The 5,572-nt window shown below is 46.0% G+C and overlaps 1 protein-coding gene across 1 annotated transcript in view; it reads right to left on the bottom strand.

The window, feature by feature from the left end:
- The window catches only part of cecr2 (CECR2 histone acetyl-lysine reader), a gene marked incomplete at its 5' end in the record, with an annotated part of 47,247 nt that overhangs the window by 25,819 nt on the left and 15,856 nt on the right, over window positions 1-5,572 (bottom strand). The gene's annotated exons all lie outside the window — the stretch shown is intronic.

Here is a 5,572-nt window from a genome sequence, read left to right as displayed (position 1 = left end):
GAGAAGAGAGGAGGAGGAGCGGAGGAGAGAGGAGAAGAGAGAGGAGAGGAGAAGAGAGGAGAAGAGAGGAGAAGAGAGGAGAAGAGAGGAGAAGAGAAGAGAGGAGGAGAAGAGAGGAGAAGAGAGGAGGAGAGGAGAAGAGAGGAGGAGGATAGGAGAGGAGAGGAGAGGAGAAGAGAGAAGAAGAGAGGAGAAGAGAAGAGAGGAGGAGAGGAGAAGAGAGGAGAGGAGAGAGAGAGGAGAGAGAGGAGAAGAGAGGAGAAGAGAGAGGAGAAGAGAAGAGAGGAGAAGAGAGGAGGAGAGGAGAAGAGAGGAGGAGAAGAGAGGAGAAGAGAGGAGAAGAGAGGAGAAGAGAGGAGGAGAGAAGAGAGAGGAGGAGAGAGGAGAGGAGAGGAGAAGAGAGGAGAAGAGAGGAGAAGAGAGGAGGAGAGGAGAAGAGAGGAGGAGAGAGGAAGAGGAGAAGAGAGGAGAAGAGAGGAGAAGAGAGGAGAAGAGAGGAGAAGAGAGGAGGAGAGGAGAAGAGAGGAGGAGAGGAGAAGAGAGGAGGAGAGAGGAGAGGAGAAGAGAGGAGAAGAGAGGAGAGGAGAAGAGAGGAGAAGAGAGGAGAAGAGAGGAGAAGAGAGGAGAAAGAGAGGAGAAGAGAGGAGAAGAGAGGAGGAGAGAGGAGGGAGAGAGAGGAGAGGAGAAGAGAGGAGAAGAGAGGAGAAGAGAGGAGAAGAGAGGAGAAGAGAGGAGAAGAGAGGAGAAGAGAGGAGAAGAGAGGAGAAGAGAGGAGAAGAGAGGAGAAGAGAGGAGAGGAGAAGAGAGGAGGAGAGGAGAAGAGAGGAGGAGAGGAGAAGAGAGGAGGAGAGAGGAGGAGAGGAGAGGAGAAGAGAGGAGAAGAGAGGAGAGAGAGGGAGAAGAGAGGAGAAGAGAGGAGAAGAGAGGAGAGGAGAAGAGAGGAGAAGAGAGGAGAAGAGAGGAGAAGAGAGGAGAAGAGAGGAGGAGAGAGGAGGAGAGAGGAGAGGAGAAGAGAGAGAAGAGAGGAGAAGAGAGGAGAAGAGAGAGGAGAAGAGAGGAGAAGAGAGGAGAGAGAGAAGAGGAGAGAGAGAGGAGAAGAAGGAAGAGAAGAGAGGAGAAGAGGGGAGAGGAGAAGAGAAGAGGAGCAGACATGTTCAGAATAACCACCAGTCATCACAAGTCTTCATCATTATCATCATCATCATCATCATCAGGCCCTCAAAACCCACCTCTTCAAGGTCACCTTCACCAGTTAACCCTCTCCCCCTCCCCTTCCCATGTGTCCCCAGCACTTCCTTAATTAAGCCCCTATACTTTCTTTTATTTCTTTTTTGTTTCTTTTTATTATTACTCCTCGATCTTCTCAGTTTGTAAAGCGTCTACGAGTGTCTAGAAAAGCGCTATATAAGTCTAATGTATTATCATCATTATTATTATTATTAAATAGCTTTCCTGCTGTTCTGCTCACCTGAGCCTAAGTGCACGCCGTCCAGTCCGTTCTCCTTCTTCACCTCGCTCTCCACCTCGCTGAAACACAGAGAAACAACACAGCCCGTTCGGTTCAGTTTCAGTGCTTACGTGACCTCCGAAGCATTACTATGGAACAACAACACTCCAAAACCGTTTCTTTTGGGAGAGGGCTTTGGAGACGTGACAAGTATTCTGTTGTAACAGATGGAACAAAATAGGAGCGTGTGGTGTTTGCTGTTGATGTGAGACCGCTAAAGAGAGCCTGAGGACTGCTGACTGCTGCTGGGCTTACGTTAGCCGGATCTCCTCTAGCTTCTTCTTCTTTGGTGGTCTTCCCCTTTTCCTTTTCTCCGGCGGTTTGATCTCAAGGGTTTCACTGTACAGATAAACACAGTGGAAACACTGTCAAAGTTCAAATGACACAGGCCTTTTAAAGTAATTTTTCTGAGTGGGGCATTTTTTTAAATTATTGTGATAGAGATAGTGGAGATAGTGCTACGCCACCTAAGCGCCCCGACACAGGCCTTTTTACCACAGAAACTATTATGGGAACGACCCACGTAATTCACCTCCGACGGGCTCGTAGACGTAGTACCACAGCCATTACTGGGTTTGCACTCACTTTGTCTTCCCTTACAGAATAGAATCAGCAGTGGGAAGTACTACTTGTACAGTATACTGTGCTGATGGTCTACGGCAATCAATCAAGTTATCCCAGACAGTTACTCTGAGCTGATGTCTATGCAATGTAAAGGGGCTGCCTAAGAATCACTACAAACGTGTCTCCGGTGAAGGCAGGTGACGGCGTCGAGTGTCAACAGGGTATTGGTGCTGCCGGCTTACCTGAGTTGTTCTGCTTTCCTCTTGACCGGCTCCTCTTTGTACATGCGGGTACCGTAGAAGTACCAGTAGAGGGCACCGCCCCCATCTTGCCCCAGCGGCTCCACACGCAAGCTGTCCGCATCGAGGCCCTGGGATCCAATAGAAATATCTTGGATTAGGACACATGATGGAACACACCCTGCCTCCATCAACACACCCTGCCTGCACGGCTTCACATTCACAATCAGTCACTGTGACTTCTTCTCTCTTCTCTACGCTGAACAGGAAACTGTGATAACAACCTCAGACAGAGGCAGGCCTGTGGTAACAGGCAGTGGTAGAGTTGAGGGGGTAGGTTGGGGTAGGTTGGGGTATGTTGGGGTAGGTTGGGGTAGGTTGGGGTATGCCATCAACCCTTGATTAAAAAAGTGGGGGTAAGCATAAGCCTTGTTAAATAAATCAAAATATAATCTTGCACAACTTGCACAAAAAGCGCTCCTTTCTCTCATAATAATGTTATTTACTGGGATGGTGGAGCGTCTCAGGAATGCTCAAGGATTTGGTGTGTGTGTGTGTGTGTGTGTGTGTGTGTGTGTGTGTGTGTGTGTGTGTGTGAGTGAGTGAGTGAGTGAGTGAGTGTGTGTGTGTGTGTGTGTGTATGTGTCTAGCTGTCAGCAGAACAGTTGTCGTTGGCTGGCTTGTACCTACTAAACTAGGCTAATTTAGCCTTTCACACCAGATTTCAGAGGCTGGCAAACATTGATTCTGGTCTCTGACCAGAATTGACCACCTGGTTTTAGGTGAAAGACAAGTGTGTGGGGAAATTTGGAATATGTAGAAAATTATAAATCAAATCAAGTTGTATTTGTAGCTCATTTCTCACAAGATGCGACTCAATGCGCTTTACATATTGACAGAGCTGCAAGCAGGCAAAAGGAAGTACACTGTGTAGCCAGGAAGATTCCCTTGCAGCCCTCGACTCATAGAGCGACTACTGCCAGTACTACAACTACTTACTATTAGGGCTGTTACGATTATTCGACGTCGTCGACGTCATCGACTACGTCAATACGTCGGTTAGCGTAATATGCGTCGGTTAGTCGCAAAAAAACAAATGGCGACTTTTTTTTTTTTTTTTTTTTTTACCTTTATTTTACCAGGCGAGACAATTAAGTGTATGAGTGAAAAATTGATAGCTACTAGCTAATGTTACACAAGCAATGTAGCTCACCACAGTTCGTATGTCTTGTCTTCTGGTGTTAGTAACGTTAGCTATGTAGCTGGCTAGCTACGGTAGCCTATTGTCATTGTGGTGCGAGCACCTACTGTACGTTATCTAGCTCGTAGCTCGCATGCTACGTTAGCATCAATTTAGCTAATCATAACATAGCAGCGAGAGTAACGTTAGCTAGCTATGTGTTGTGGTGATGGACAGACTTCTAAATGGCCATGTTGGCATTCAAGTTGGCTAAACATAGCAGTGAGGTGGAGACAAATACGTTTTTTTTTTTTTTTTTTTTACAGTACAAAAATTATCGTTAGACTTATCGATAAATTAGTCGTTAGACTAACCGAATAATCGATAAAATAATCGCTAGATTAATCGTTAGAAAATTAGTCGTTTGGGACAGCCCTACTTACTATAATAAGAAAGTTGTTTTGGGTGAGCGAGATTTGACTGTAGGCGGTGACGGATGGTAGTGGGATTAGTTGTGTAAACCCTGAACACCCTGGTCTGAATGGCTGGGTAAATCCTAATGCAAATAACATTCACCTACTGTAGCAGACAAGGTGGGTAAACTCTATTCACCAACTGAAGAACCTGGGTTGACCCTCCACTACACACCTATTCAATGGCACCACAAGTTAACATTTTGCAGCTGTCAAAAAAGAATTCTTAGGTCCTTGGGGGGCATGGCCCAAGACCCCCCTAGTAAAAATAATTGGAAAAAATGGGTAGGCCTACTCTGTTTACTATGAAGTATTCCTTCAAATGTCAAATGTGACTTGAACTGACAATTTAATTTAACATTTATTTTTTCAGATTTTCAACAATATGGTAAACATCTAGAAACTGAATCTAGTCAAATCATGGAAAATGTATTTAGGGTGAACCAGCCTACTGCTTTACAAAGTGGCTGTATTCTTTTCTGAAACTGTATGTTTATGAAAACAAAGATTAGAACAAATGCAAAACAAAGATGTATAACAGTTAATTTATGGAATACTTTTGAAAAGGAAATGAAAATGTGTAGTAAACTAAAAGGATTTAACATGTAACAAGGGTAGGCGCAATAAGCCACGGCTTCAGCCTACACCTTTTTGGTCCTGGTGTTATGAATTGTGACTGTGTACATTTTTTAATATCTGTATTGTGAATTGTATAGGGACCAAAATAACATTCTCAATCAATGTCGCCAGAATTGTGACCATTTAGAAGCTGTTATTCATTTCCCCCCCACACACACATACACACACACTTTGTCAACCTGCCAGTTGGACACACACTGTGTGTGTAAGCGTGTGTGTGTAGGCGTATGTGTATCTGTGTGTGTAAGCGTGTGTGTGTAAGGTGTGTAACCTACTGTGTGTGTGAGCGTACTGTGTGAGTAAGCGTATACTGTGTGTGAGCGTACTGTGTGTAGGCGTGTGTGTAGGCGTATACTGTGTGTGTAGGCGTGTGTGTAAGTGTGTGTGTAAGCGTATACTGTGTGTGTGAGCGTACTGTGTGTGTATGCGTGTGCACCTTGAGCAGGTCAAAGACGTCGGCGGCGTCCAGGCGGTAGTCACAGAGGCGGTGCAGCAGCTCCACCTGGGTCCTGGGGGGCTGCTCCTGGAAGGGCCCCTGGCGCAGGGGGTTGGGCTGCCCCTCCTCCAGCTCCCAGCGGTAGTTGATGATGTCGTCCAGGTAACCGCTGAATGCCTGGGGGCTGAGGAGGGGGGGAGAGAAGGAGGGCACAGGGAGAGAGAGAGAGAGAGAGAGAGGGGATGAGAGAGAGAGAGAGAGAGATTAGTCCCATATGTCTCCCACACCCTCCTAAAAGGCTCATCATTAAACTCTCAGAGACGCTGGTTGATAAAGAGACGAGAACAGGAGGTGTGAATAATACGTAAACAACACCTTAACTAACGACGAGTGAATTCTGGTGGGACAGACTAGTTAATGACCCCCCCCCATGTAAGAAGGTCTTCCATTACTGGAGAGTACAGCGCAATGCTTATTACCTATTAATTGACACAATCAAACTCATTAAATGTATTCGACGTTTCTCATTCGTTC

This window comes from Nansenia antarctica (assembly GCF_963989245.1).
Source record: "Nansenia antarctica genome assembly, chromosome: 14".
NCBI lineage: Eukaryota > Metazoa > Chordata > Actinopteri > Argentiniformes > Microstomatidae > Nansenia > Nansenia antarctica.
The sequence above is the reverse complement of the archived record's forward strand: the minus strand, read 5'-3'. Positions and strand labels throughout refer to the sequence as shown.